The following is a 20,038-nucleotide window of genomic DNA, read 5'->3' on the forward strand; positions in this document are numbered from 1 at the left end:
ACAAGTAAAACTATACAGAACATAATTCTGACAAAATAAAAGACATACCTGCACACGAAGAGACAACACAAACGTTACCCTTGGTGCAGTCACAGCTCTCCGGCACCTGCGCGAGCACATGGACACTCACTCAACCACTGTCCCAAGTACTCAGAAGTTACAACAGATACCCCAGTCAGTGAGCTCTGTGAGACTTGTTAACATAAATTCCTACACTGTCCACACTATAACAAACGTATGGTTGCAAAACAGTACATTGTATAACCTTATGACGGTTTTATATTAAACAGTTTCGGAGCCAAGGACAACATACCTTGCTAGCCGAGGGTCAGGCAAAAGAGAACGATAAAGTGGTATGGGAATACAGATAACCCGCGATGGGCCAAACCAAAATATACAAAACTTTTACCATCACTTGTATGTACAATATTGGTATGAAAAAGTGTTTGTACACCAAATAAAAACATTAGCTATGCGGCTGTAATTAAATAAAAAAAATACACTGAATTATTATTATTATTATCAAATTACTAACATCCCCTCTTGACCTGGCCTATTTGAATTGGTCCTTGTGTGCAATTTGGTGCGTAATCTAGGGGAACAACATCACACTGCTACATTCACCCCCACTGTTTTACACTAGATTATAGGCCCAAAACAAAACACATTACCTCAAAGGTAACAAAGCAAAGAAAGAAAAAATAAAATTCACACCCACAGGGCGACAGAGTAACCCAGTGTAGTCCCTTAATTCTAGACCCACAAATGGTCGATCAGCTGAAAAGCTATCCCGCGAAGGATTAGGAAAAATAAGGGGTAGCTAATCCCTTATTCAACCGTATACGAAAAATGCCATATACATTTTATGCCGATGGACTACACACAAAGTTACATGAATTGTCAAATATATTAGACAAACCCACAAATCATTCTAAGACATGCTTAGATTCCTACATTCCTACAAAAGAAAAGGTAGGCAATATCCTACCGTCACTGAGAAACCAAGAACTGTTTCATTTCCTGTGTAGACATAGTTTGGATTAGCCTATCCACTGGCTTAATAAGTCTACCTAGTCTAGTCCGAACACCCTCACCCACAAACCTAGCAGGAATGTCACAGACAGCACTAACCCTGCTCAGAGGTCTAACCTCAGGATGGAGAGTACTACAGATCCGCATCTCCGGAGCCAGCACACTTTCAGTTACCGACTCAACACTAGTAGTGTCAGACGACTGATCAGAATCCTGGTAGATTGTCACAGACCACACTGACGAAGCATCTTCAACCAAGGTAACATCATCCACACTGAATGGAGTTTCGCAATCAGAACTCTTGTAGGCTTTGGGGATATCTCTCTGGTCCACTTCTGCTGAGCACACTTCACTTAAGGGGACTTCATACGGTTGTTCCACCTCACTTTCATCAGCCGGGACTTCACCATCCTCTTGGAGTATCCTCCCAGAAGACTCAGGAAGGCCTGCTACCCAGTGGACAGTCCTGGCGTCACTCCCATCCATTTGGCTGGACTTTGCAGACATCTCAGAGATCACGTCACCACTCGATAGAGATTCGTGACCCTCAGGTTCCTCCCACGAAGGTAAAGGCAGAAAGTTGACTGGCATAATCCGGGTCACGGCACCAGTTTGTAGCGTGGTTCATTCTGCGTTGTGTGTTTTCAATTAGGACGCTGCCACAACTGATGATCTGCTCGTTGAAATCTTTTTATTTGCCCTGCACACGAAGAGACAACACAAACGTTACCCTTGGTGCAGTCACAGCTCTCCGGCACCTTGCTAGCCGAGGGTCAGGCAAAAGAGCGCCAAAAGGAATTAACAGGTGCTGCGTGCACACACTCGCTGCACAACAGCATATACAAGTAAAACTATACAGAACATAATTCTGACAAAATAAAAGACATACCTGCACACGAAGAGACAACACAAACGTTACCCTTGGTGCAGTCACAGCTCTCCGGCACCTGCGCGAGCACATGGACACTCACTCAACCACTGTCCCAAGTACTCAGAAGTTACAACAGATACCCCAGTCAGTGAGCTCTGTGAGACTTGTTAACATAAATTCCTACACTGTCCACACTATAACAAACGTATGGTTGCAAAACAGTACATTGTATAACCTTATGACGGTTTTATATTAAACAGTTTCGGAGCCAAGGACAACATACCTTGCTAGCCGAGGGTCAGGCAAAAGAGAACGATAAAGTGGTATGGGAATACAGATAACCCGCGATGGGCCAAACCAAAATATACAAAACTTTTACCATCACTTGTATGTACAATATTGGTATGAAAAAGTGTTTGTACACCAAATAAAAACATTAGCTATGCGGCTGTAATTAAATAAAAAAAATACACTGAATTATTATTATTATTATCAAATTACTAACATCCCCTCTTGACCTGGCCTATTTGAATTGGTCCTTGTGTGCAATTTGGTGCGTAATCTAGGGGAACAACATCACACTGCTACATATACACATAAAAAACAATACTAACAAGAAACAATCTCTGACAAAGACATGAGGGGAAACAGAGGGTTAAATACACAAGAGGTAATGGATGGGATTGAAAACAGGTGTGTGGGAAGACAAGACAAAACCAATGGAAAATGAAAAAATGGATCGATGATGGCTAGAAGACCGGTGACGTCGACCGCCGAACACCGCCCGAACAAGGAGAGGCAACGACTTTGGCAGAAGTCGTGACATATGTATATACTGTATTCTATCCTATTCTACTGTATCTTAGTCTATGTATTACTCATCTCATATGTATATACTGTATTCTATTCTACTGTATCTCAGTCTAAGTATTACTCATCTCATATGTATATACTGTATTCTATCCTATTCTACTGTACCTTAGTCTCCCGGGTGGCGCAGTGGTCTAGGGCACTGCATCGCAGTGCTAGCTGTGCCACCAGAGTCTCTGGGTTCGCGCCCAGGCTGGGCTGGGTTCGCGCCTAGGCTCTGTCGCAGCCGGCCGCAACCGGGAGGTCCGTGGGGCGATGCACAATTGGCATAGCGTCGTTAGGGAGGGTTTGGCCGGTAGGGATATCCTTGTCTCAGTATGTAAAATGACCGAGTGAGCTGCGGGGCATCTCGTTGAACTCGGCACGGCCTGGAGATAATAGTAATGCCATTGCAGGCTTTTTGTGTCTTTAAGCACCGTACTTTTTCACTCCATCCCTGCTGTGTGTGTGTGAGAGCTTTTCTTTGACATCTGTTGGGAGAAATGACTGATTTACAGTTCACAAGGGTTGTCTAATCACATATAGGAAGTTTTGAAAAGTTCTGACCTTTTAACCCTTCAAAACAGCATCTAGGACACCATCTTAAGGCACTTCTGGTTGTCACAGTAAACACATATCTTGAATGGAGTATGCTGTTACAGAATCCTGAGTTTTAAGTCTGTATGTTAAAAATTGACTGATCTACACAGGTTTGAATGCAGTGATTTTCACAATTGCAGGCTATGTAAATCAAATCTTCATTCCTTCATGAGTGAGGGTCAATTTCACCTGCACGATTCATCAGTTCACGTTTTTGTACAAAAGGTCTTATAGAAATGTGTAAAACTATGCTTGACAGTTTATGACAAATAGTTCAACAATTTTGCATGTAATGGCTTATGCAAGGAACTAATGCCTAGATGTTTTGAGGGGTAAGACTATTCAACAGAGAACCAACTACTATAGTTGGATCAACATGACATGAGCAATTGATAATGTGGAAAAAAAGCTGACACTTGTACATTATCAATTGCAATTTGTTCAAAGGAATAAGAAATTGCTTTAATGATGTGCACAAGTGACTAGATTAATTGGAATTTGTACAAGTAGTATCAAGAATTGCACTTTTGATCTAAGAAATGCACCAAAGTCACTGAGAAAACTGTAATCACTTTCCCAGTGGAATACAACCTAACAGACAAGAAGCCATTCTTTACAAAACAGTATGAATACAAACAATGGCAGGGCTGATTTGTGATGAAGAGGGTATGGGCCATTAACAAAGCCATCACCTACAGAGAGATGAACCTGGAGAAGAGTCCCCTAAGCAAGCTGGTCATTGTGCTCTGTTCACAAACATAAACACACCCCACAGAGCCCCTGGACAACAGCACAATTAGACCCAACCAAATCATGAGAAAACAAAAAGATAATTACTTGACACATTGGAAAGAATTAACCAAAAAACTGAGAAAACTAGAATGCTATTTGGCCCTAAACAGAGAGTACACAGTGGCAGAATACCTGACCACTGTGACTGACCCAAACTTAAGGAAAGCTTTGACTATGTACAGACTCAGTGAGCATAAATGTCAAATGTGTGATTTCATGAACTGGTACATACAAGAAAACCAGGTTTTAAAGTTCTGTTCAATAGCCATCCCATCATTACAAAACATTTGAAAGGCTAAGTCTATCATCTCCTGAGAAGTGGTAACTATTCACATTAACATTTCAAAGAGGTTTGGTGCCCCCTGGCGGCTGAACCCGAGATCAATGAGAGATCTTGTCAGAAACAATGACAGAGTCCCACTTCTCAGCTATCTTTATTTACATCAAACTAAACTAACTGCTATCTTGAAATGTTGAAAAAGTGTTTTTAAATAATCCAGGCTGATCCCTCACCTTGATCACCTCTGGAGTTGAGGTTAACAGCCGAGGTAATTTTTATGATGAAAATGAAAGAAAAAAATGAAGATGCAGCTGTCTTTGAAATGATCAAACTGAACACACTGCTATCTTGAAATGTTGAAAAAGTGTTTTTAAATAAATAAAAGATGTATATTTTGTCAGGCTGAATGTTTGAATATATGAGGTGATTTGAGTCATGCTTCTTCAGTAGTGGAATAAAGACAATTAGCATTTGAATGTTGTCAAGAAATACTGGAGTGATGTCAGATTGTTAATGAAATTGATTAGTACAATTTATTATACTGCTTTCATGTGTGTATATACACAAACATCTGCAACAATTATCATATTACATGTATTTTTTTAAACAAGCAGCTTTTTCAACTTGTAGAAAACAGCTGGCTACATTTTGAAGTGCTGCATTTTGATTAAAGTGGGTCACCAACGCAGTAAGTGTAACACAGCTCTTTTTTTGTTAGTCACTTTTTGTTAAATAATACTCTTTCAATTCAGAGCCTGGATTTTCCCCTGAGGCTAATATCCATATCATGCTGCAATCAATTGAACAGGGCAAAGGATAAGGTAGGACATCATTAAAATACTCCTTCTACAATGTTAAAACATTCTACATTGTGACATCATTAAAATACTCCTTCTACAATGTTAAAACATTCTACATTGTGACATTATTTCATTGATATCATGAAACAACTCATTCATGTATGTATTTTCTGATGTTTGATCAGACACCTTTTATCAGAGTATCTCTTGTCACATTGATCACAGCGGAGAGGTTTCTCTCCTGTGTGTGTTCTCTGGTGTGAAGTCAGCTGGCCAGATGAAGTAAAACTCATCCCACATTGATCACAGATATAAGGTTTCTCTCCTGTGTGTGTTCTCTGGTGTAAAGTCAGCTGGCTAGATGAAGTAAAACTCATCCCACATTGATCACAGATATAAGGCTTCTCTCCTGTGTGTATTCTCTGGTGTATAGTCAGATGACCAGATGTAGTAAAACTCTTCCCACATTGACCACAGCTGTAAGGTTTCTCTCCTGTGTGTATTCTCTGGTGTAATGTCAGCTGGCCAGATCGACCAAAACTCTTCCCACATTGACCACAGCTATACGGTTTCTCTCCTGTGTGTATTCTCTGGTGTAGAGTCAGATGGCCAGATGTAGTAAAACTCTTCCCACATTGACCACAGCTATAAGGTGTCTCTCCTGTGTGTGTTCTCTGGTGTAGAGTCAGATTGCTAGATGTAGTAAAACTCTTCCCACATTGACCACAACTATAAGGTGTCTCTCCTGTGTGTGTTCTCTGGTGTATAGTCAGAGTGCTAGATGCACCAAAACTCTTCCCACATTGATCACAGCTATAAGGTTTCTCTCCTGTGTGTGTTCTCTGGTGCACTGTCAGATCCCTAGATTGACAAAAACTCTTCCCACATTGATCACAGCTATAAGGTTTCTCTCCTGTGTGTGTTCTCTGGTGTGATATCAGGCTGGTTGACTGAGTAAAACTCTTCCCACATTGACCACAGCTATAAGTTTCTCTCCTGTGTGTGTTCTCTGGTGTATAGTCAGATGGCCAGATGTAGTAAAACTCTTCCTACAGTGATCACAGCTATATGGTTTCTCTCCTGTGTGTATTCTCTGGTGTTGAATCAGATGGCAAGATTGATCAAAACTCTTCCCACATTGAACACAGCTAAATGGTTTATCTCCTGTGTGTGTTCTCTGATGAATTTTAATGCCTGATGAGGTGAATCTCTTCCCACAGTCAGAGCAGCAATGAGATTTCTTCCCTGTGGGTCTCTGCTGGTGTTTCTGGAGGAGTTCTGATGTGGAGAGACTCTTCTCTGCCTCGTCAGCATCATGAGGTTGTTGAGGATTCCCAGAGGATCCACGATAGTCCCGTCTCTCTCCTGTGTGAACAACAAAGTCAAATGGTTCAAGGCCCACAACAGTGGAAATTCACTGTAAAAGATGATGCCAACAGCGTAGCCATGATGTTGTACAACAACTGACGTCTGTAATGAATGTAATGATTTGACATTTGTCTTAAAATGAGCAACAATAATCATATTTTGTATTGTTTTCACATTAGTAGTAACATCGATGATTGAGCCAGATGACTTTTGGTCTCCAATATGGGCCCCTTTCTGTGTTTAATAAAATTGCGGCACGAGGGCGAAGCACATACAATCAAATTGTAGAAACACCTCCCTGCTAATGAGGAAACCACTAGTTATGGATGTAGTATATCTGGTAATGAGGAAACCGATAGTTATGGATGTAGCATATCTGGTAATGAGGAAACCACTAGTTATGGATGTAGTATATCTGGTAATGAGGAAATCACTAGTTATGGATGTAGCATATCTGGTAATGAGGAAACCACTAGTTATAGATGTAGTATATCTGGTTGTAGAAACTCCTTCCCGCTAGTGAGGATAATAGTTATAGCAAAGATTTTAGTTTTTCACAAAGTATTCTGAATGTGAATGGGTGAAAACTCAGGGGAGTAGCCTCCATTTCCAGGTTGCTTATGAGTGCATTTCACACTACTTTGGATTATAATTGTAAGGCTCGTTTGAATGTCCTGCTTAATATAATGTTTGTGTGATCATCGCAAATCAACCGCTTTGTACTTAAAAAACCCTTCAACCAGTAAAATGTTCTTTGTCTTTTCCATCAGCCTGACAATGAGGGTTTGTACACTGTTTGCCAAATTGTCCCATAACTTCACCTAACAACAAATATACCTGTAATGAACGAAGAAGCACTTTGGTTGTTGTTGCATGACATACATAGTGTACTGTAGGACCCATAACAACAACATAGACCTACTGTAGGACCCATAACGTCACCTAACAACAACATAGACCTACTGTAGGACCCATAACAATAACATAGACCTACTGTAGGACCCATAACAACAACATAGACCTACTGTAGGACTCATAACTTCACCTAACAATAACATAGACCTACTGTAGGAGCCATAACTTCACCTAACAACAACATAGACCTACTGTAGGAGCCATAACTTCACCTAACAACAACATAGACCTACTGTAGGACCCATAACAACAACATAGACCTACTGTAGGACCCATAACATTACCTAACAATAACATATACCTACTGTAGGACCCATAACATTACCTAACAATAACATATACCTACTGTAGGACCCATAACATTACCTAACAATAACATAGACCTACTGTAGGAGCCATAACTTCACCTAACAATAACATAGACCTACTGTAGGACCCATAACTTCACCTAACAACAAATATAGGAAAATAGCTCTGTGTGTTGTACAATAGCCTATCCATCAAGGAACAGTTCTCTACACATTATGAGCTAAGTATCTCTGTTTCCAAACAGACTAACGAGACCCAACTGTAAATCAAGCAGACAATAACATTATAAACATCAATTTGTTAGGGATGTTGGATCCAACGTGGAGCACGGCATAACTGTCTTTACCAGAGTAATGAATGAAGAAGCACTTTGGTTGTTGTTGCATGTCGTGATGTTTGTCATGTGACTGGCATTCAGAAAATGATTTCCTGGATCAGCTGATGATAGTTTAGTAACTAAACAGCTACAGTATTAAGAATTATGTGTAATTATTGAAGAAACACATTAATGACAGTATCCATTTGGGTGTTGTCAATAAAGTTAAGGTGACTAGGTTAGAACCATTTTATTTTTTTTTATTTTTTATTTCACCTTTATTTAACCAGGTAGGCTAGTTGAGAACAAGTTCTCATTTGCAACTGCGACCTGGCCAAGATAAAGCATAGCAGTGTGAACAGACAACAACACAGAGTTACACATGGAGTAAACAATAAACAAGTCAATAACATGGTAGAAAAAAGAGAATCTATATACAATGTGTGCAGAAGGCATGAGGTAGGCAATAAATCGAATAATTACAATTTAGCAGATTAACACTGGAGTGATAAATCATCAGATGATCATGTGCAAGAAGAGATACTGGTGTGCAAAAGAGCAGAAAAGTAAATAAATAAAAGCAGTATGGGGGTGAGGTAGTTTACAGATGGACTATGTACAGCTGCAGCGATCGGTTAGCTGCTCGGATAGCAGATTTTTTTAAGTTGTTGAGGGAGATAAAAGTCTCCAACTTCAGAGATTTTTGCAATTCGTTCCAGTCGCAGGCAGCAGAGAACTGGAAGGAAAGGCGTCCAAATTAGGTTTTGGCTTTAGGGATGATCAGTGAGATACACCTGCTGGAGCGCGTGCTACGGGTGGGTGTAGCCATCGTGACCAGTGAACTGAGATAAGGCGGCACTTTACCTAGCATAGCCTTGTAGATGACCTGGAGCCAGTGGGTCTGACGACGAACATGTAGCGAGGGCCAGCCGACTAGGGCATACAGGTCGCAGTGGTGGGTCGTATAAGGTGCTTTAGTAACAAAACGGATGGCACTGTGATAAACTGCATCCAGTTTGCTGAGTAGAGTATTGGAAGCTATTTTGTAGATGACATCGCCGAAGTCGAGGATCGGTAGGATAGTCAGTTTTACTAGGGTAAGTTTGGCGGCGTGAGTGAAGGAGGCTTTGTTCCGGAATAGAAAGCCGACTCTAGATTTGATTTTGGATTGGAGATGTTTGATATGAGTCTGGAAGGAGAGTTTGCAGTCTAGCCAGACACCTAGGTACTTTAAGCAAACTCTGAAATTATTTAGGATTTCTGTGCCCATGAAAACTGTTTTCCCAGCGTAACATAAGGAGGCACTAAATGTTACATAGTTAGAGTGCATTTCAGAGATCTGAATACAAAAAACTGTCCTAACAGGACAATAATCTGTAATGCGTTATCATTCTAAATGTCCTGAATAAAGGAACAGTTCTCTGTGCTTTATCTTGGACTTATTTTTCTAATGTATTATTGATGTTTGATTATTGTATGTTTGTTACACTCCATGTGTAACTCTGTGTTGTCTGTGTCACACTGCTTTGCTTTATCTTGGCCAGGTCGCAATTGTAAATGAGAACTTGTTCTCAACTTGCCTACCTGGTTAAATAAAGGTGAAATAAATAAATGAAATAGATCAGCAACGGTGGCTTGCAAACAGTGGATAGTAAGTAGCCCACCTTTGGAATAACTATGTATAGTTATAACTGTAGTATCCTGTATAACTGTAGTATCCTGTATAACTGTAGTATCCTGTATAACTGTAGTATAGTTATAACTGTAGTATCCTGTATAACTGTAGTATCCTGTATAACTGTAGTATCCTGTATAACTGTAGTATCCTGTATAACTGTAGTATCCTGTATAACTGTAGTATCCTGTATAACTATGTATAGTTAACTGTAGTATCCTGTATAACTGTAGTATCCTGTATAACTGTAGTATCTTGTATAACTATGTATAGTTATAACTGTAGTATCCAGTATAACTATGTATAGTTATAACTGTAGTATCCTGTATAACTGTAGTATCCTGTATAACTGTAGTATCCTGTATAACTATGTATAGTTATAACTGTAGTATCCAGTATAACTATGTATAGTTATAACTGTAGTATCCTGTATAACTGTAGTATCCTGTATAACTGTAGTATCCTGTATAACTGTAGTATCCTGTATAACTGTAGTATCCTGTATAACTGTAGTATCCTGTATAACTATGTATAGTTATAACTGTAGTATCCTGTATAACTGTAGTATCCTGTATAACTGTGTATAGTTATAACTGTAGTATCCTGTATAACTGTAGTATCCTGTATAACTATGTATAGTTATAACTGTAGTATCCAGTATAACTATGCATAGTTATAACTGTAGTATCCTGTATAACTGTAGTATCCTGTATAACTGTAGTATCCTGTATAACTATGTATAGTTATAACTGTAGTATCCTGTATAACTGTAGTATCCTGTATAACTGTAGTATCCTGTATAACTATGTATAGTTATAACTGTAGTATCCTGTATAACTGTAGTATCCTGTATAACTGTGTATAGTTATAACTGTAGTATCCTGTATAACTGTAGTATCCTGTATAACTGTAGTATCCTGTATAACTATGTATAGTTATAACTGTAGTATCCTGTATAACTGTAGTATCCTGTATAACTGTAGTATCCTGTATAACTATGTATAGTTATAACTGTAGTATCCTGTAGAACTGTAGTATCCTGTATAACTATGTATAGTTATAACTGTAGTATCCTGTATAACTGTAGTATCCTGTATAACTATGTATAGTTATAACTGTAGTATCCTGTATAACTGTAGTATCCTGTATAACTGTAGTATCCTGTATAACTGTAGTATCCTGTATAACTGTAGTATCCTGTATACCTATGTATAGTTATAACTGTAGTATCCTGTATAACTGTAGTATCCTGTATAACTATGTATAGTTATAACTGTAGTATCCAGTATAGACTGGGAGGAGGTGAAACCACTCAGGTTCAAAAAATATCAAAAATATTTTGGATTATTTGTTTACATCATTCCTTTGTCTCGACCCAGTACACAGTAAACGTACCGAGGTTCTAATGTTGCCAAGGAGACACATTTTATTATTTATTTACAGTTTGGAGGGTTGGGGGTCTGACATCCAGGAGACACATTTTATTATTTATTTACAGTTTGGAGGGTTGGGGGTCTGACATCCAGGCGACACATTTTATTATTTATTTACAGTTTGGAGGGTTGGGGGTCTGACTTCCAGGAGACACATTTTAGTTCTAATGGTGCCGTTCTGTTATTCTTTTCAGCTTCTTTTTCCAAGCATCTTACATTACTCTGAGACTAGTTATCCTGGGATCTAACATTACTCTGAGACTAGTTATCCTGGGATCTTACATTACTCTGAGACTAGTTATCCTGGGATCTTACATTACTCTGAGACTAGTTATCCTGGGATCTTACATTACTCTGAGACTAGTTATCCTGGGATCTTACATTACTCTGAGACTAGTTATCCTGGGATCTTACATTACTCTGAGACTAGTTATCCTGGGATCTAACATTACTCTGAGACTAGTTATCCTGGGATCTAACATTACTCTGAGACTAGTTATCCTGGGATCTTACATTACTCTGAGACTAGTTATCCTGGGATCTTACATTACTCTGAGACTAGTTATCCTGGGATCTTACATTACTCTGAGACTAGTTATCCTGGGATCTTACATTACTCTGAGACTAGTTATCCTGGGATCTTACATTACTCTGAGACTAGTTATCCTGGGATCGTACATTACTCTGAGACTAGTTATCCTGGGATCTTACATTACTCTGAGACTAGTTATCCTGGGATCTTACATTACTCTGAGACTAGTTATCCTGGGATCTTACATTACTCTGAGACTAGTTATCCTGGGATCTTACATTACTCTGAGACTAGTTATCCTGGGATCGTACATTACTCTGAGACTAGTTATCCTGGGATCTTACATTACTCTGAGACTAGTTATCCTGGGATCTTACATTACTCTGAGACTAGTTATCCTGGGGAATAGTTTCAATACATTGCAAAAAACCTAAACCTGTTTTTGCTTTGGCATTATGGGGTATTGTGATGTCATTATGGGGTATTGTGAAACATTTTAGAATAAAGGGATGCACCGATATTACATTTTTGGCTAATACCGATATCTAATATTTTCCATGCCCCAAAAAACGATACCGATAACCGGTATTTAAAATTTTAGAGGCCTTTTAAGCATTCTAGTACAGCATTCTAATAGTTAACACACACACGGACGCAGCGGTCTAAGCCACTGCATCTCAGTGCAAGAGGTGTCACTACAGTCCCTGGTTCCAATCCAGGCTGTATCACATCCGGCCGTGATTGGGAGTCCCACAGTAGTTGTCTGTTATTGGTGTAGAGAGGACGACAAAGGAGAGGGATCCCACATGTGGATAGGAAGACACAAATTATCATTATTACTGGAAAAATTCATTTAAATTCCAGGAATTTTATAACTTTAGCTTTCTAGGTCAGTAGGTTACAGTAGGCTGTAACTCTAGGTCAAGCCAGTAGGCTACAGTAGGTTGTAACTCTCTGGGTCATGCCAGTAGGTTACAGTAGGTTGTATCTCTCTAGGTCATGCCAGTAGCTTACAGTAGGTTGTAACGCTCTAGGTCATGCCAGTAGGTTACAGTAGGTTGTAACTCTCTAGGTCATGCCAGTAGGTTACAGTAGGTTGTATCTCTCTAGGTCATGCCAGTAGGTTACAGTAGGTTGTATCTCTCTAGGTCATGCCAGTAGGTTACAGTAGGTTGTATCTCTCTAGGTCAAGCCAGTAGGCTACAGTAGGTTGTAACTCTCTAGGTCATGCCAGTAGACTACAGTAGGTTGTATCTCTCTAGGTCATGCCAGTAGGCTACAGTAGGTTGCATCTCTATAGGTCATGCCAGTAGGCTACAGTAGGTTGTATCTCTCTAGGTCATGCCAGTAGACTACAGTAGGTTGTATCTCTCTAGGTCATGCCAGTAGGCTACAGTAGGTTGCATCTCTCTAGGTCATGCCAGTAGGTTACAGTAGGTTGTATCTCTCTAGGTCATGCCAGTAGGCTACAGTATGTTGTATCTCTCTAGGTCATGCCAGTAGGCTACAGTAGGTTGTAACTCTCTAGGTCATACCAGTAGGCTACAGTAGGTTGTATCTCTCTAGGTCATGCCATTAGGCTACAGTATGTTGTATCTCTCTAGGTCATGCCAGTAGGCTACAGTAGGTTGTAACTCTCTAGGTCATACCAGTAGGCTACAGTAGGTTGTATCTCTCTAGGTCATGCCAGTAGGTTACAGTAGGTTGTATCTCTCTAGGTCATGCCAGTAGGCTACAGTATGTTGTATCTCTCTAGGTCATGCCAGTAGGCTACAGTAGGTTGTAACTCTCTAGGTCATACCAGTAGGCTACAGTAGGTTGTATCTCTCTAGGTCATGCCAGTAGGTTACAGTAGGTTGTATCTCTCTAGGTCATGCCAGTAGGTTACAGTAGGTAGTAACTCTCTAGGTCATGCCAGTAGGCTACAGTAAGTTGTATCTCTCTAGGTCATGCCAGTAGGCTACAGTAGGTTGTATCTCTCTAGGTCATGCCAGTAGGTTACAGTAGGTTGCATCTCTCTAGGTCATGCCAGTAGGCTACAGTAGGTTGTATCTCTCTAGGTCATGCCAGTAGGCTACAGTAGGTTGTATCTCTCTAGGTCATGCCAGTAGGCTACAGTAGGTTGTATCCAAGTGGAAACAATTATCAACCCAATGTGGAAAGTGTCGAATTTGGTCAACAACAAAATGAATGGCTTATTTGCTACGTGAGGTTTACTTGATCTAACAGAATTTTCGTAATGCTTACGTTGTTATGTGGACAAGTGACATACCGACAACTTTGATAAAAACACTATAGGAGTTGTCTCCAGATCGCTATGCATATTCATGCTAATAGCTTAGCATCTCTCTCCATTGAATACAGGCGGTTCATATTCATGCTAGTAGCTTAGCATCTCTCTCCATTGAATACAGGCGGTTGACGACAACCACCCTCATAGAATATAAACAATAGATTGGTGTAGCCAACCCAACTCTCACATGACACTATTGGGGGGCACGGTGTGTAGTAAAACATCACTACATGACAATCACAACATGCCGTGCCCCCCAGTCTGCGGTCAGCAGATAGACCCTTTTCAAATATATATATTAAGTCACTTTCTGTAAACGGAACAGAGAAAACAAGGGGTAGCTTGTTCTCTACGTCGTCTGATTCTAGACATATCAGTCATCATCCTGGGCCCTCCGTTGAAGAGGTATTGACGAGCCAACTCTGAATATTCAAAGTTAAAAACACATTTAAGGCAGTACTTACTGGTGTTAATCAGATCTCCTATCTCCTCCTCTTCATCTTTCAATGTGACAGTAATCTCCCCTTCCTTCTTCACTCCAAAAACTTCCCCCTCTTCTTTTACTGTAACATCCTCCTCCTCTTTCACTCTGAACGCATCTTCCTCTTCTTTCACTGAAACGTCTTTCTCTTCTTCTTTCACTGTAACAGCCTCACCCTCTACTTCTTGTTTTACTGTGACATCCTCTTCTTCCTTCTCCTCTTTCACGACAATGTTCAGCCTCAGAGCTTCTTTCTCCGTCCAGCAGACCACCTCTTCTTTAACAAGAGGGGAGAAGTTTAGGGAGCTCATGGTCGGGGATGTTAGCTAGCTAGCTATCATTAGCGGCTAGGCTAGTGCTGACTTAACCAGCCAGCTACTATAGCTGACTAATACAACATAACGTAATATTAAATTAAATAGGTTAACAAGTAGATACGACAGAAGTGTGTCTAAAACACAGTAGGTAATATACATCAGCTGTTTATGAAGAACCGTCCACTAGATAATACGTCACGCTGGCAGCGTCGCCTGAAAGACGCACATCGCCGTCTGCTGACTGGAGGGGAAACGCAGTTGAGGATCATATTTTATTTTCAGACAAAGATTATTTTAAATGGATTTAATTAAATAATACTATTATATCGAGACATACAAAGACAGGAATGTGTTGATTGATTAGTGCGAATAAAAATGTTTACTACAGCACATTTAAGGCAGTTTCATTAAGTTATACTACATCTAAATTAGCAGCTAGCTACTGTAGGTCCATACTGCTCCTACATGGTGTAACAATACATCATATAGATGTATATAATGAACAGACTAGGTCTATACTGCTCCTACATGGTGTAACAATACATCATGTAGATGTATATAATGAACAGACTAGGTCTATACTGCTCCTACATGGTGTAACAATACATCATGTAGATGTATATAATGAACAGACTAGGTCTATACTGCTCCTACATGGTGTAACAATACATCATGTACATGTATATAATGAACAGACTAGGTCTATACTGCTCCTACATGGTGTAACAATACATCATGTAGATGTATATAATGAACAGACTAGGTCTATACTGCTCCTACATGGTGTAACAATACATCATGTAGATGTATATAATGAACAGACTAGGTCCATACTGCTCCTACACGGTGTAACAATACATCATGTAGATGTATATAATGAACAGACTAGGTCTATACTGCTCCTACGTGGTGTAACAATACATCATGTAGATGTATATAATGAACAGACTAGGTCCATACTGCTCCTACACGGTGTAACAATACATCATGTAGATGTATATAATGAACAGACTAGGTCTATACTGCTCCTACGTGGTGTAACAATACATCATGTAGATGTATATAATGAACAGACTAGGTCTATACTGCTCCTACGTGGTGTAACAATACATCATGTAGATGTATATAATGAACAGACTAGGTCTATACTGCTCCTACGTGGTGTAACAATACATCATGTAGATGTATATAATGAACAGACTAGGTCTATACTGCTCCTACATGGTGTAACAATACATCATGTAGATGTATATAATGAACAGACTAGGTCTATACTGCTCCTACATGGTGTAACAATACATCATGTAGATGTATATAATGAACAGACTAGGTCTATACTGCTCCTACATGGTGTAACAATACATCGCCTAGATGTATATAATGAACAGACTAGGTCTATACTGCTCCTACATGGTGTAACAATACATCATGTAGATGTATATAATGAACAGACTAGGTCCATACTGCTCCTACATGGTGTAACAATACATCATGTAGATGTATATAATGAACAGACTAGGTCTATACTGCTCCTACATGGTGTAACAATACATCATGTAGATGTATATAATGAACAGACTAGGTCTATACTGCTCCTACATGGTGTAACAATACATCATGTAGATGTATATAATGAACAGACTAGGTCTATACTGCTCCTACATGGTGTAACAATACATCATGTAGATGTATATAATGAACAGACTAGGTCTATACTGCTCCTACATGGTGTAACAATACATCATGTAGATGTATATAATGAACAGACTAGGTCCATACTGCTCCTACATGGTGTAACAATACATCATGTAGATGTATATAATGAACAGACTAGGTCTATACTGCTCCTACATGGTGTAACAATACATCATGTAGATGTACACTACCGTTCAAAAGTTTGAGGTCACTTAGAAATGTCCTTGTTTTTTAAAGAAAATCAAAAAAAATTCATTTATCATTTATAAAAACCTGTTTTTGCTTTGTCATTATGGGGTATTGTGATGTCATTATGGGGTATTGTCATGTCATTATTGGATATTGTCATGTCATTATTGGATATTGTGTGTAGATTGATGAGGGGGGAAAAATTATTGAATCCATTTTAGAATAAGGCTGTAACGTAACAAAATGTGGAAAAAGTGAAGGGGTCTGAAAACTTCAGAATGCACTGTGTATAAAGGGGCAGTACTTAGTGACATCACTTCATGAAACAGGAGGTACAAATATATAACATATAACACAATATCAACATTCAATGCATCAAAATATATGACCAAGCTGGAAGTGGAAACGCCAGCCCAGCCACGATCCTAGAGGTTCACTGATGATCAACCTCCTCCTTCACATCTGACTCCTGATGATCAACCTCCTCCTTCACATCTGACTCCTGATGATCAACCTCCTCCTTCACATCTGACTCCTGATGATCAACCTCCTCCTTCACATCTGACTCCTGATGATCAACCTCCTCCTTCACATCTGACTCCTGATGATCAACCTCCTCCTTCACATCTGACTCCTGATGATCAACCTCCTCCTTCACATCTGACTCCTGATGATCAACCTCCTCCTTCACATCTGACTCCTGATGATATAATTTTATAATAATATAAAGACCTGCTGTCAAACTCTATTCCCTTTAAGTTATTACATTTAACCAATCAGAATTTAGAAGAATGCCAAAGTCAGGTGTGAAGTAATATGGATGACCAGCCTATTCCCTATGATGTAAACTACAACAGAAATAACTTAAAATGTATAACTTTAAATTAAACCAATAATTTGCACTCATGACTTGCCTGATTAAAGTAAACCACAGTTTTGTAAATACATAACGCCATCTAACCAAATATCAAATGAATGTTAGCTATATGCAGTTATCTTAGCCAGCCAGCTAACATTAGCTATATGCAGTTATCTTAGCCTGCCAGCTAACGTTAGCTATTTAGCCTACTAGCCTAACAAGCATAGCCAACCAGCTAACGTTAGCTATTTATTTTACCAGGTAAGTTGACTGAGAACACATTCTCATTTGCAGCAACGACCTGGGGAATAGTTACAGGGGAGAGGAGGGGGATGAATGAGCCAATTGTAAACTGGGGATTATTAGGTGACCATGATGGTTTGAGGGCCAGATTGGGAATTTAGCCAGGACACCAGGGTTAACACCCCTAGTCTTACGATAAGTGCCATGGGATCTTTAATGACCTCAGAGAGTCAGGACACCCGTTTAACGTCCCATCCGAAAGACGGAACCCTACACAGGGCAGTGTCCCCAATCACTGCCCTGGGGCATTGGGATATTTTTTTAGACCAGAGGAAAGAGTGCCTCCTACTGGCCCTCCAACACCACTTCCAGCAGCATCTGGTCTCCCATCCAGGGACTGACCAGGACCAACCCTGCTTAGCTTCAGAAGCAAGCCAGTGGTATGCAGGGTGGTATGCTGCTGGCTATTTAGCCAACTAGCTATTAGCCTAACCAGCGTAGCCAACCAGCTAACGTTAGCTATTTAGCCAACTAGCTATTAGCCTAACCAGCGTAGCCAACCAGCACCGAGACCATTTAGAACCAAACTAACAAAACCTAAACGTGTTTGCAGATCAAAAGATCGGAGACAAACAGAATGATGGGAGAAAATTAACCTTCAGAAGTCATTGATCAATGCTGATAAAGTGACACACTGCTTCAATAGTAATGAGTAGTTATTTATGGTGTAAGGTGATTTGTAGATCAGTCAGTTGGCAGTCGCCTGCAGTGTCGAACCAGCCCAATACCAAACCAATCAGGTGGTTGTTCAATGAAATTAAGCTTCAGACGTCTTTGATGACGTGCTGCTGATAAAGTGATACAGGCATCCGCACACTGCTTTGGATGATTGTTTAGTGATTTGGACGCATGGCTCGTAGCTCCGGTATCAAACATAACATCCCCATCGAAAAGTTTACAAAATCAAAAAGGAGCAAGCAGGTTGATTTCCTCTGTCGTCTTGAGCCCACGGCAAGAAGGCACCAGAGCCCACCGTGCTAACAGGTTCCCACTAGATAACACAACCACACAGTTAATGAAAAGCATGAGGTGAAGCTTGAGCTAGATATCAACCTATCGAGCTAGTGTGACCTTCCTGGTCTCTCAAGTCACTGAGTCAAAACAGGAAGGAGCAATGGATGGATAGTTCATTTATTTCCAAAGCTGCAATGATGGGACACACACAGTCTGGATGAATGATCAGTAGTGACGGGATATAAATAGCACTCCCACAGCAATTCTCCATTAATCTGCCCTATAATATACTAACAAAAAACAATTGAAATGTCTATCAAAGTCATTGTGATCATATAGTGGATTTAACAATTCCTACTAATTCCTAATTTACTATAATAAAATAAATACATTGTTTCCATGTGTCTCATATTCATTCACTGTCATCCATTTTACTATCAAAATATATCAAATTAACCTGGAAAATGACTAAATGTCCCCCTCTGGTGGTGAAGAAGTATAATACACCTAAACTAACAAAACCGGGCTGATCAACTGGCTGGTGTTCATGAGTTTATAGAACATGTACTTTATACATTTGTCATAAATGACCTGCATTGATGAGACACACAGTGTGGATGAATGATCAGTAGTCGACAGGGTAAAAATAGCACTCCTAAAGAAGATGCATTTTCCAGTTAGATACCAACTTGAAAGAGGAAACTTTAGCACAAAACCCACATGGAAAACTGAGATTTGGCAAATAACATATAAAGAGAGGCTTATTTGACGCCAAACCAACAACAGTAGTTACTAAAACATAAATCGCTAATGTGTGATTTAAAACGTGGATTTTATGATGTAATGTCAACTTTATACATTTCTATCCCAGGACCACTCAATTTTCTAATTCTCCAAAAACCTGCTGTGGATTACCCAGAATCCAATACCTTTATCACTGAGTGTATTACACCGAGTGTAATGTAAACACACGAGCAGCGCAGCGGTCTAAGGTATGGCATCTCAGTGCTAGAGGTGTCACTACAGACCCTGGTTCAAATCCAGGCTGTATCATAACAGGCCGTGATTGGGAGTCCCATAGGGCAGCGCACAATTGGCCCAGCATCGTCTGGGTTGGGGTTTGGCCGGGGTAGGCCGTCAATGTAAATAAGAATGTGTTCTTAATAACTGACTTG

At 39.8% G+C, this 20,038-nt stretch overlaps 1 protein-coding gene and 1 pseudogene across 1 annotated transcript in view; both read right to left on the minus strand.

Moving 5' to 3' along the window:
* LOC139552503 (zinc finger protein 585A-like) overlaps window positions 1–14,998 on the minus strand; it is a 29,978-nt pseudogene extending 14,980 nt beyond the window's left edge.
* LOC139548778 (zinc finger protein ZFP2-like) overlaps window positions 1–20,038 on the minus strand; it is a 497,157-nt gene that overhangs the window by 238,996 nt on the left and 238,123 nt on the right. The window lies entirely within an intron of this gene.

Source organism: Salvelinus alpinus, chromosome 2, assembly GCF_045679555.1.
Source record: "Salvelinus alpinus chromosome 2, SLU_Salpinus.1, whole genome shotgun sequence".
Taxonomy (NCBI): domain Eukaryota; kingdom Metazoa; phylum Chordata; class Actinopteri; order Salmoniformes; family Salmonidae; genus Salvelinus; species Salvelinus alpinus.